This window comes from Balaenoptera ricei, chromosome 17, assembly GCF_028023285.1.
Source record: "Balaenoptera ricei isolate mBalRic1 chromosome 17, mBalRic1.hap2, whole genome shotgun sequence".
NCBI classification, from domain to species: domain Eukaryota; kingdom Metazoa; phylum Chordata; class Mammalia; order Artiodactyla; family Balaenopteridae; genus Balaenoptera; species Balaenoptera ricei.
In genome coordinates, this window is record NC_082655.1 from 1,768,851 (window position 1) to 1,781,599 (window position 12,749).

Consider the following 12,749-nt stretch of genomic DNA (forward strand, 5'->3'; position numbering starts at 1 on the left):
GGCCTCTCCCTGCCGCACTGGTTCTGTCTGCATCTCAGTGTCTCTCCCCCATTTCATACGGTTTTCATTTGCGAGAACCCTCCAGGGGCCTGTAATTCATGGATTTCCCACTTCTAAAGTGATGTGCTTGGAAGCCAAGTCCCCAGTGAATGAACTTTAGTGTTTAATTTCCCTGAATTTTGTAACTAACATCTCGAGAAGACCTGCACCTTCGCACATTCAGAGGAGGCCAAGGGGGCTCTTTCTTTTTGCTTTTTCATCACGTGGGGTTGTGTTCCTCCCTCCTTTCCCATCTATGTCGAGGCCTCCCTCTGTCTCACATTCTTGCGTCTCTGTCCTTGCCAGGAGGGGTCTCGGTCCCTGCTGGGCTCCGACAGCCACGGGCTCAGTCCAGGTTCTTGGGCTCTGGAGCTCCGGCCCAGCAGGTAGCTGGTGGGCCCCTGGGGTGGTTCTCTGCCAGGCCCGTCCTCGGCTCTGCCCAGCCTCCCCTTGCCCAGCCTGTGGTCAGGAGCCCGGGCCTGGGCACATCCTGGCGTGGTCGGGGGGTCATCTCCTCTGAGCCAGGGTCAGTGCTCCTCTGCGGTGTGGTGGTCTTGGGGTCCCCTACTCTCGGGGCTCCCCACCTCTCACAACCCAGGCTCCCGCAGTGGCCTGGGGCAGGTCCTGGGGGTTGTGGCCGAGGGATGGTGCAGGCAGGAGGCCTGAGGCCGCCCTGGGCCTCCTTCCTGGAGGATGGCAGGGCTGACTTGTCTTCAGTGTCTGTGTCCTGGTTTCTCAGACAAGCTGGGGGTGAGGCGTTGGGGCAGAATCAGGTTGTCACAGCCTCCCTCGTGGGTGGGGTGTTTGTCCCGTCTCCCGTGTGTGTGTGAACTTGGCGGGGCCAGGCATTGGCTCGCAGGGCCTTTAAGACCGCCCAGCTGTCCTTTGAAGGTGCCTGTGCCGGGCCTGAGCCAGCTCCCGTGGCCCTGGGTCTGCGCCCTGCGGCTCCTTCAAAGACCAGATGGTTTTCTTCCCCAGGGAGTTGTGCTCAGCTCCCAGCCTGGTCCGTGTGCCCCCTGCCCAGTCCTGGGGGCCTGCCCTACCCCCACCTTTTTTCTGGGGGGAGTCACACACAGAGGCATCCCAGAGAGCTTGGGGTCTCAGCAGACTGGTGAGGGAGGGGAGTGCTGGGGCATTGCTGCGGTCGGGATGGGGAGGTGGCCTGGAGGAGCAGAGGAAGGATCCAGAAGCAGGTGCAGGGCTTGGCTAGGACCCGGAAGAGGCCGCATGGCCTTGGTGAGCATGTGTCCCTTTGACCCTCGGGTGCTGGGGCAGGAAGCAGCAGGGACGGATGGGAGCATTGGTTCTGGGACCTTTTGCACACACAGCTCCCTTACCCCTGCACCCCTTGGGGGGCCGGTGCTGTGGTCGGGCCCAGTTCGTGGAGGAGGAGACCAGGTGAGGGGAGCTTCCATGAGACAGTGGTCACATGTGCCAGTCTCTCCGTTCACAGCATTTGATTTTGAGTCCTACTTAGGAAACTTTCCCTGCATACAGGTTGAAGAGGAGCGCTTCTTTTCTCAGATACTTTGTTTTATCCTTTACTTGGATAACCATGATCCTTTTAGCATATGTTCTTTTTATTGTGTTAGGCATGAACCACTTTTTTTCCACGTGGCTAACCAGATGTCCCAGCACCATTTATTAAAAAGTTCTCCTTTGATTTGAGGTGCTGCATTTATTCTATCCTAAACATCCATACATATGCGGGTCTGATTTTAGGCTTACTTTCTTATTCCATTGGTTTGTTGGTGTTTTCCTGCCTGGTTTTAATTATAGAGACTTTCTAGCATTTGTTATGATAGCTTTGTTGAGATATAACTCACGTACCCTGCAGTTCACCCTTCTGACGTGTACGGTCCAGTGGTTTTCAGTATCTACACAGAGTTGAACATCCATCACCCTAGATGAAGCCCCACACCCATTAGCAGTCACTCCCCTGCCCCCGCCCAAGCCTCTAGCAGCCACCTGTCTGTGTGCTGTTTCCGTGGATCTGCCTGTCCTGGGCATTTCACAGAAATGGGATCGTGCGTGCGTGACCTCTGCGTCCGGCTCCGCTCAGTCGGTGTGACGCTTCCAAGGTTCATCTGTGTCGTAGCAGCATCAGCACTTCTTTCTCTGGGACTTTTACGTCTGGGGGAAGCAGTGCTTTTTACCTGCTTGTTTGTGTAGCGTTTTCTTACGTGAACTCCCTCGGCCTGTCTGGCTCTATAAAGATGCTTGTTGATGTTTTTTTTTTTTTTTTTTTTTTTAATTTATTAATTTATTATTTTTGGCTGTGTTGGGTCTTCGTTTCTGTGCGAGGGCTTTCTCTAGTTGCGGCAAGTGGGGGCCACTCTTCATTGCGGTGCGCGGGCCTCTCACTGTCGCGGCCTCTCTTGTTGCGGAGCACAGGCTCCAGATGCGCAGGCTCAGTAGTTGTGGCTCACGGGCCCAGTTGTTCCGCGGCATGTGGGATCTTCCCAGACCAGGGCTCGAACCCGTGTCCCCTGCACTGGCAGGCAGACTCTCAACCACTGCGCCACCAGGGAAGCCCTTGTTGGTGTTTCTATTGGGGTGGGAGAAGGGACGTCTTTGTGAATAGGGTCGTCCTATCCAAGGACAAGGATGGCTTTCCATGCGATCCTCTCGGCCTTCCATCTTCTGGAGTGTTTTAAAGCTCAGGGGTATTTCCCATTTCATGTTAGCTTCATTCCTTGATGTGTTACTCTGGTGACTGGGGTTTTCCTTACGATTCTGTCCCCTAACTGGGTGTGTGTATGTGAAGACGGTTGCTTTCTGTATGTGAGTTTTATACGCTGCTGCTTTGCCCAAGTTTTTACTTCTTGGAATTTGAACCTTGTCTCAGGGTTTCCCAGTCACCGTCGTGCCGTTGGCATTGGTCCCACTTCTGTTTCCCACGTCCCGTTGGTGTCGCCTGTTGGCCTGTGTTGCCGACGCCTCCGGAGCGGCGCTGGGTGGTGCTGCACACGCAGGGCACCTCTGCCCTCTCCTGCATCTCTGGGAATTGCTTCCAGTGCTTTCCCTTTAAACAGATGCCTGTTTTAGGATTAAAGGGTGTTTACCATTTTAAGAAAGATTTTTGATTGTTTTCATCAGGAGCTTTGTTTATGCGTCTGTTTTTGGCGTCTGTGGAGAAACTCATAAGCCTTTCCCTTCGGTCTGTTAACGTGGTGTCACATTAACGGGGTTCCTAATGGCGAACGTGCCCCACATTCCTAGAAAAATAAACAAATCAGGTTTGAATTTTGTTTCTTAGTACCTTATTTAGTGTTTTGGCATCAATATTCATAGCCAATACTGGTTCGTAACTTTCCCGTTTTTTGCACTGTGTTCATCAGGTTTCCGTATCAATGTTGTACATGTTTCATAAAAGAATCAGGAGGTTCTCCTGCGTCGTCAACACCCTGGAATAATTTATGGAGCCCGGGAAATATTTGGCTTTGGAAATGTGGTGGAATCACCCCCCCTCCCCCCAGCCCCCTGCAAAACCATCTTGTCCTGGTATTTTCTGGTGGGTGGTTTTTATGATAACTTTCTATTTCTTTTATCCAAATTTGTCTGTAAGAGCTCTCTGTCTCCAGTGGGTCGCTTTTTTTTTTTTTTTTTTTTGGTGAACTTCGTTTTCCTAAGATATTATCCATCTCGTCCATGTTTTACGATTTATTTGTATAGAGATTTGAAAGTAGAGCCTTAATGATTCCTTAAATTTTTTGTTTCAGTGATTTGCCTCCTTTTTCATTTCTTATATTGTGTATTTGTGGCTTCTTCCCTCCTTTCCTGACTAAGTTAGCTATTGGTTGTTAGTAGTTTTTAGAAAACAAGATTTTTTTTTTTTTAATAAATTTATTTATTTATTTTTGGTTGTGTTGGGTCTTCGTTTCTGTGCGAGGGCTTTCTCTAGTTGTGGCGAGCGGGGGCCACTGTTCATCGCGGTGCGCGGACCTTTCACTGTCGTGGCCTCTCTTGTTGCGGAGCACAGGCTCCAGACATGCAGGCTCAGTAGTTGTGGCTCACGGGCCTAGTTGCTCTGTGACATGTGGGATCCTCCCAGACCAGGGCTCGAACCTGTGTCCCCTGCATTGGCAGGCAGATTCTCAACCACTGCGCCACCAGGGAAGCCCCCAGGATTTTGATTTATAAATTAGGTCTATTGTTTTTCTGTTTTCTACCTCATTAATATTATTAGCTTATATTTATATTGCTTTCTTCCTTGTGGTTACTTTTGACTTTCTTTTTGCTCTTTTCCAACTTTTTGAGCTAAGAATGAAGTCCATTTGTTTCCTTTTCTTTTCATGAAATGTTAAGCGCTATGACTTTTCGTCTGATCACTGCTTTAAACGTGTTCCGTTGGTTTTCACATGTAGTGTTTTCACTTTTTTAAAAGCAATTTCTTCATTTTAGTGTTTTTTTTTTCCTTTTTCTCCAAGACTTGTCTAATTATTTTTGAAGTGGGAGGAGCTTCTTGGTTTTAGAAGATATGTCGGACATGTGTGCGTGTTACTGCCTGTGAACTGTGTTACAGCTGATTCTGTAGCTGTGCAGTCCTGGTGCCCAGCCCACGAACACGGCGTGGCCCCTCATTTGTTTATGTTTTCTTTACTTTCTTTTAATAATTTTTTTTTTTTAGTTTTCAGTACGCATATCTTGCATCTTTCTTAAATTTATTAAAAAAAATACTCTAGTAGAATTTTCATTTTATTTTGAACTTAAAACTCTCGGACATAGTAATTCTAGTTTTAAAGAAAAGTTACCAGATTAACAGAAAGCCTGCCTTTCCACCAGATTCCCCACGTGTGACCGTTTCCCCGTATTTGCTTCATCCCCTTCCCTCTTTGTGTTCGTGTGAACGTCGTGTGTTCTTCTGAACCGCTCGGCGAGCTGCAGATGTGATGCTCCTCGATCCCCAAATACATAATCTCTTACGTAACTGCAGGGCGGTTATCAAAATCAGGACATTAACACCAGCCAGTACTCTAGCCTAAGGGTCTTACTGGTGTTCACAGGACAGACCTTGTGAGGAATCCCAGTAACTTGTCTTAGCAAAATGAAATCCAGGGTTGTGTGTTGGTTTTGGGGAATGACGTCCCTTTAGCCTCCTTGAACCTGGACGGTTAGTTCCTCTGTCTGTCTTTGTTTCCCGAAACTGACATTGGTGAAGACTGCAGGTCAGTTGTTTTGCAGGCTTTCGCTCAGCTGGGTGTGTCTGATGTCTCCACAGTTGTTTGTTCTTGGCAGGCGGACCTGGAAAGCGCTGCCGTGTCCTCCTCAGCGTGTGGCAGCAGGAGGCACATGACGTCTGATATGTCCCCGATGGTGTGATGTAGGTCCTTGGGTTAAGGTGACTGGTCTGCCAGGTTTCTCCTCTACAAGGTCTTTTTCCATTTTTAACTAGTAAGTTTCTTGGGGAAGATACTTTGAGACTGTGGGAATATCCTGTTACTCATGGGACTTTCACCCACTAGCTCTAAGGTCCACTGGACGTTCTTGCCTGAATCAATTATGACCACGATGTTGCTAATTCCATCATTCCTTCCCCAGTTGTCAGTGTATAAGGCTATAATAAATAAAAGTTATTTTTATTACCATTGTCTATTTTTAAAAATTTAATTAATTAATTATTTTTTGGCTGTGTTGGGTCTTTGTTGCCGCGCGCAGGCTTTCTCTAGTTGCGGCGAGCGGGGGCTACTCTTTGTTGCGGTGTGTGGGCTCCTCATTGCGGTGGCTTCTCTTGTTGTGAGCACTGGCTCTAGACACGCGGGCTTCAGTAGTTGTGGCTTGTGGGCTCTAGAGCGCAGGCTCAGTAGTTGTGGCGCACGGGCTTAGTTGCTCCATGGCATGTGGGATCTTCCCGGACCAGGGCTCGAACTCGTGTCCGCTGCATTGGCAGGCGGATTCTTAACAACTGCACCACTAGGGAAGTCCCGCCATTGTCTATTTTCATGCTCAAGTTGTCTCAGATTTGGCCAGTGGAAGCCTTTCAAGCTGGTTCCTGTGTCCTTTTGGGACAGCCCCACCTTGCTTTGAGCACTTCCTTACTCTTTTGTGTAACAGAATATTCTAGGCTTATCTTTTACTTTCTCTGCCCAGTCCTGGAATCAACCATTTCTCCAAGGAATCTTAATTCCTTTTTGTGAAGAATGATATTTTGTAACCAAGATCTGCGTGCTGGGCGTGTCCGTTGCTCTGGGGCGTTACCCCGTCTTAGGGGACAAAGCTGGGAAGAAGATGAACATCACACTCACAGCTGTGTGAACGAGTGGCCTTTGTGCGGCTCTGTGTACCCACTCACATCTCTCTCTTCACCGTCTGTGCGCAGTGCAGACTGCATTCACACGCTGCCTGCCAACTCCAGTGGGCAGGGAGGGTGCTGGCAGGGTACCAGGCAGGTGCGGGAGTTGCTCTTCTCTTCCTCTGCAGCTGTGGGACCACAGTGGGACCGCAGTACCCAGGACAGAGAGTACTGGGGAGGGCGGGTGGGAGGACTGCAGCTACGGGGCGGGGGGTGGGGGGGCTTGTCCTATACCCCGTCTGTCTCCGTGACTTGGGTGAGTCGGTTTCCCTCCCTGAGTTCAGTTTTCTCTTCTTAAAAATTGGGGTTTGACCCACAGCCAGCATTGTTCTCAATGGTGAAAAACTGAAACCATTTCCACTAAGATCAGGAGCAAGACAAGGTTGCCCACTCTCAATGCTATTATTCAACATAGTTTTGGAATTTTTAGCCACAGCAGTCAGAGAAGAAAAAGAAATAAAAGGAATTCAAATCAGAAAAGAAGTAAAACTCTCACTGTTTGCAGATGACATGATACTATACATAGAGAATCCTAGAGATGCTACCAGAAAACTACTAGAGCTAATCAATGAATTTGGTAAAGTAGCAGGATATGAAATTAATGCACAGAAATCTCTTGCATTCCTATACACTGATGATGAAAAATCTGAAAGAGAAATTAAGGAAACACTCCCATTTACCACTGCAACAAAAAGAATAAAATACCTAGGAATAAACCTTCCTAAGGAGAATAAAGACCTGTATGCAGAAAACTATAAGACACTCATGAAAGAAATTAAAGATGATACAAACAGATGGAGAGATATACCATGTTCTTGGATTGGAAGACTCAACATTGTGACAATGACTATACTACCCAAAGCAATCTACAGATTCAGTGCAATCCCTATCAAGCTACCAATGGCACTTTCCACAGAACTAGAACAAAAAATTTCACAATTTGTATGGAAACACAAAAGACCCCGAATAGCCAAAGCAATCTTGAGAAAGAGAAGTGGAGCTGGGGGAATCAGGCTCTCGGACTTCAGACTATACTACAAAGCTACAGTAATCAAGACAGTTTGGTACTGGCACAAAAACAGAAATATAGATCAATGGAACAGGATAGAAAGGCCAGAGATAAACCCACACACATATGGTCACCTTATCTGATAAAGGAGGCAAGAATATACAATGGAAAAAAGACAGCCTCTTCAATAAGTGGTGTTTGGAAAACTGGACAGCTACATGTAAAAGAATGAAATTAGAACACTTCCTAACACTGTATACAAAAATAAACTCAAAATGGATTAAAGACCTAAATGTAAGGCCAGGCACTATCAAACTCTTAGAGGAAAACATAGGCGGAACACTCTATGACATAAATCACAGCAAGATCCTTTTTGACCCACCTCCTAGAGAAATGGAAATAAAAACAAAAATAAACAAATGAGATTTAATGAAACTTAAAAGCTTTTGCACAACAAAGGAAACCATAAACAAGACGAAAAGACAACCCTCAGAATGGGAGAAAATATTTGCAAATGAAGCAACTGACAAAGGATTAATCTCCAAAATATACAGGCAGCTCATGCAGCTCAATATCAAAAAAACAAACAACCCAATCCAAAAATGGGCAGAAGACCTAAATAGAAATTTCTCCAAAGAAGATACACAGATTGCCAACAAACACATGAATGGATGCTCAACATCACTAATCATTAGAGAAATGCAAATCAAAACTACAATGAGGTATCACCTCACACTGGTCAGAATGGCCATCATCAAAAAATCTACAAACAGTAAATGCTGAATAGGGTGTGGAGAAAAGGGAGGAATGTAAATTGATACAGCCACTATGGAGAACAGTGTGGAGGTTCCTTAAAAAACTGAAAATAGAACTACCATATGACCCAGCAATCCCACTACTACTGGGCATATACCCTGAGAAAACCATAATTCAAAAAGAGTCATGTACCACAGTGCTCACTGCAGCTCTGTTTACAATAGCCAGGACATGGAAGCAACCTAAGTGTCCATCAACAGATGAATGGATAAAGAAGATGTGGCACATATATACAATGGAATATCACTCAGCCATAGAAAGAAATGAAATCGAGTTATTTGTAGTGAGGTGGATGGACCTAAAGACTGTCATACAGAGTGAAGTAAGTCAGAAAGAGAAAAACAAATACCGTATGCTAACACATATATGTGGAATCTAAAAAAAAATAAATGGTTCTGAAGAACCTAGGTGCAGGACAGGAATAAAGACGCAGACATAGAGAATGGACTTGAGGACACAGGGAGGAGGAAGGGTAAGCCGGGACGAAGTGAGAGAGTGACATGGACATATATACACTACCAAATGTAAAATAGATAGTTAGTGGGAAGCAGCCGCATAGCACAGGGAGATCAGCTCGGTGCTTTGTGAGCAACTAGAGGGGTGGGATAGGGAGGGTGGAGGGGGGGGAAACGCCAAGAGGGAGGAGATATGGGAATATATGAATACATATAGCTGATTCACTTTGTTATACAGCAGAAACTAACACACCATTTGTAAAGCGATTATACTCCAATAAAGATGTTAGAAAAAAAATTGGGGGTTTGAGCTAGATCAGGGGATGCCTGGCACAGGGGCCTCCACCCCCTCCCCTGGGCCCACGGCAGACGCCTGCCATCCTCCAAGGCCCCCGTGGCCCCGGCCAGGTCCCAGGTGTCCTCTCTACGGGACACTCCAGATGCGGGGCCTGGTGGGCCGGGCAGCCGGGTCTTGAGTGATGTCCTCGCCTTCATCCTGGGGTCTCCGAGCTGCTTTGGCTTCCCCAGTGCCCCGCATCGGAAGCCACTTTGGTGGGCCCGTGGGTGGTGGTCAGTGGGGGAAGTGCGGGTCTAGCTTGCGGGCTCTCGTGCGCGGGCTGGTGCACGGTGTCCTCCTGGCCCTCAGTGGGCAGCAGCCTGGGCCGCTCAGCCTCCACCTGGAGTGGCGTGGGCGGGACTGGGCGTCAGTGTTGCCTTCTACCTCGCCCTCCCTGGGGCAGCGCTGCGGTCTCTAAGCCACGCAGGTCAGGACCCGGAGCCAGGCCGCTGGGCCCAGAGCAGCATCGGGGGCAGGTCTGCCCCAGCAGCTCCCCTGCAGGCGGGCGTGGGGCCAGGTGAGCCGAGGGCGGCCGCAGCAGGAGGGTTCGGGCAGTGGGAGAGGCCCCCGGGCAGCTCTCCTTCTGCCCTGCCTCCTTCAGGAAGGAGCCTCCCCATCGCCCCCGCACGCCTCGCACGGAGTGGGCCCTGAGGATGCCCTGGCGAGGCCTCCTGGCCGCTCTCGGTCTGGGTCAGGTGTTGAGGCATGAGCCACCCCCCCCCCCCGACCCCCAAAGTCCCCTTGCCCCTGACCCCTTTGCTCGTTTTGGCTCAGTGAAGAACGGGATTCACTGAGCAGTGGAATAGCACCCTCTGGAGTCAGGGCCGGTGCACCTGCAACCTCAGCGCCTCGCCTGGCCTTCTGTGTATTTTCCGGCCTGGCCTGTGGCCGGAGGAAGGCCCACTGTGTATCTGGGGAGGGGCTGGCGATGACAGTGGGCGGGCAGCAGCCCACGACACCCACCTGGGCTCCAGGGCACCTGGAGAGCTGGATTAACCAGGGTTGTGTTTGTGCAGGGGGAGGGGAGGAAGGGCAAGGGAGGGGTGGCAGGGCCGAGCCCCAGGGTCGGCGCGGGGCCTGGAGAGGAGAGGGGACACGGACGGCTGAAGGACGGCGACCCGGAGGTGCTGGGGGTGGGTTCGGAGGGGCTGTGGCTGGAGCTCGGGCCGTGAGGGTGAGGTCCCGAGCGCTGTCAGCGGGGACGAGGGCTGGGTGAGACTGAGGGAAGGTGTGGAGGATGAGCACGAGGTCCTGGAGGAGGGGAGGTCCCTGAGTTGGTGCAGTGGTCCCCCTGCCTACGGCCAGGTGCTGAGGCCCCTCCTGGGGATGCAGGCCGGGGCGGCAGGGGCTCTGGGCTCGGCCAGGAGGAAGGCTGGGCGCACCTCCTTCTGCGGACCCGTGGGTCCAGCAGTTCCCCGCTCCTCGCCCGGCCCCCGTGGTTCCTCTGGGCTAGGTGGTCTGGGACTCCCTCCCATGGGTATGGGGGCCGCAGGCCCTGATGTGGCTGCCTCGGGGGGAGGGCAGGCCGGCCTGAGGGCGGCTGGATACCAGGCTCTGTTAGCCCTTTGGGGCTTGTGGGTGTTCGGGTGGGCGCAGTGGAACGGGGGCCCGGAAGCGTGGGGACAGGTGCCTGGAGGGTGGCTGCCTCTTGTTTGACTTCCCACCCGCCCCGGGGCTGCCTTCCCGGGACCTCCTACAGGGAGGAGACTGGGTCCCGGCTCAGGACTGGGGGGCACCTGGCCGGGTGGGGCGGGCCCGGGAGTGGACCCTTCAGGGGGGAGGACGCCCGCTGCTGCCGTCAGGCCCGTCGCCACGGCCGGGAGGGCCTCACAGAGGCTCCAGCAGGAGCGAGGTGCAGGGCGACGCGCAGCCATCCGGGCAGAGGTCAGCTCGTACCTGCAGGGGGGCTGCGGGGTCCCCGTGCCCTCCTCCTGCTCTGGGTTTTGGGCGCATCTCGCGGTTCCTGGTCGGCTCAGGCCTTCGGGAGGCTGAGGGCAGGAGGAAGGAGGGACAGCTGTGCTGCTCTCGCCTCTCCGGCCTTCAGGCCTGGCCCTCACTCACCGCTGCCGTCCAGTGCCACGTGTGGCCCCGTGTCACCGCGGGGCACAGGCTCACAGGTGAGCTCCTGAAGGTCACTGATTGACGCCTCACCCTGATCTGCTAAGGGCGGGCGCGCTGCCCCCTGTTACAGATGAGAAAACAGGACCAGGGGGCTGAAGTGACTTGTGCAGGCCCCAGCTTGGGAGGACCGGCTCTCCATCCTTGGGGGGGTCCCTTCAGCTTAGTGAGGGGGGCAGGGCCCATTCTGTGGCACCCCCGTCTAGACAGTACCGTTCCTTGTCTGCTGCTGGGAAGGTCGGCCCTGGTCTTGGGGTGCCCCGGCCTCTGAGAGGCCCAGGCCGGCGGGAGAGAGCTGCAGGCAGAGGTCGCGCCCTGCGTGGGAGACCATCCGGGGCAGAGACGGCCCTACCACAGCCTCAGCGCTGGCCCTGGGGCTCGGCTTGTTGGCCCCCAGCCTGAGCTGTGTCCGGGTGCTCCCTCCAGCCCCGCGTCCCCTGGCATCCTGCTGGCGGGCCGCTCCTTCCCCGGGCCTGGGGCTTTGTCCTGAAGGCAGGGCTGCATTGCTGGGGGTGTTCCCTGGCACCCGCACTTCCTCTGGTGCCTGGGGGACAGGATCTGGGCAGTCTGAGGACAGACGGCTCCCTTCAGGCTGCTGGGGGGCGGGGGGCTGACGTCCAGGGCACAGCGTGGCGCCAACATGAGCCAGGGGCACGAGGCTGGAGGAGGCTGGCAGCCCTGGTGGGCGGTCACGGAAGCCGCTTGGTAGGAGGCCTCCCGGGCAGCGGGCATTGCTCCCTTGGCCTCTGCCCGGCAGTTTGGAGGCAGCCTGGGGCTGCCCTCGGACACCACAGCCCAGCAGCATCCGCCCGGCCCTCTGGCCTGGCCCTGCTGCAGCTTCCGCCCGCCCTCTGGGCTGCCAGCGGCTCCCTCCCTCTTCCTTGTTTGGGTCCTTGCTGCCCGCTGCCTGCCCTTGCGGGGGGGGGGGGGGGGGAACCTTGGTGCAGAAGTCGGGGCGTGAACTGGCTGTGGGCGGATGGGCGGGAGGGGTGGGGAGGAAGCTGAGGGTGCAGCCTGGCACGTGGGGAGCCTGGGGGTGGGGGTGGGTGCCTGTGAGCCACCGGGGACGGGCCCGCTGGGCTCCAGGTCCCCAGGGCCTTGAGGCCCAGAGTCCTGCCCGGTGGCGTTTTGTGTTCCCAGACCAGTGTCCTCGGGCTGGACCGAGTCTTTGTGGCCCAGCGGTGGGATGGCCTCCATCTCCCAGTTCCTGAGCAAAGGCAGAGGCCGTGTGAGACTGCAGGTTAGATGAGACGGCAGGCTGGGGACTTTCCCTTCTCAGACCAGGACTGCCACGACCCCTCAGCTGCCTGGACGTCGGTGGCAGTCCCTCGGACTGTTTTTGCCTCTCAAGCAACAGGTGCCGTTGGCTGGGCCCCGCAGTCCCTTCCAGTTGCCCGCCTGTGGCCGGGCGCATGGTGGGCTTGGGCTGGAGGGTCCCTAGTGCCGCCCCGCAGCCTCCGCCAGTCCCCCAGGTGGCCGTGGGACCGCCTTACACTTGCTGTCCCTCCCATCTTCCCAGGGCTGCCCTGCCCCTCCCTTCAAACCGTGGCTCTGCGGCTTGGCCACCTGCTCTCTGCTCCCGGCTCAGATCCTGCTTGAGCTGCTGCCCTGGGGACCCGCCGGTCTGGGGCTCTGCTGTGCCCCTAGGGTCTCTGAAAGCTGCTGTTGGATCCCTTGTCGCCT

General features: G+C 53.5%; 1 protein-coding gene across 5 annotated transcripts in view; it reads left to right on the forward strand.

Annotated features, from left to right (window-relative positions):
- TSNARE1 (t-SNARE domain containing 1) overlaps positions 1–12,749 on the forward strand; it is a 91,918-nt gene that overhangs the window by 16,436 nt on the left and 62,733 nt on the right. The window contains exon 2 of one of the 5 annotated variants that reach the window (XM_059901969.1): positions 12,207–12,306. The exons of the other annotated variants lie outside the window; for them this stretch is intronic. The gene's annotated coding sequence lies outside the window, so the exon portion shown is untranslated. The remainder of the gene's footprint in view (positions 1–12,206; positions 12,307–12,749) is intronic. 5 annotated transcript variants of the gene reach the window in all.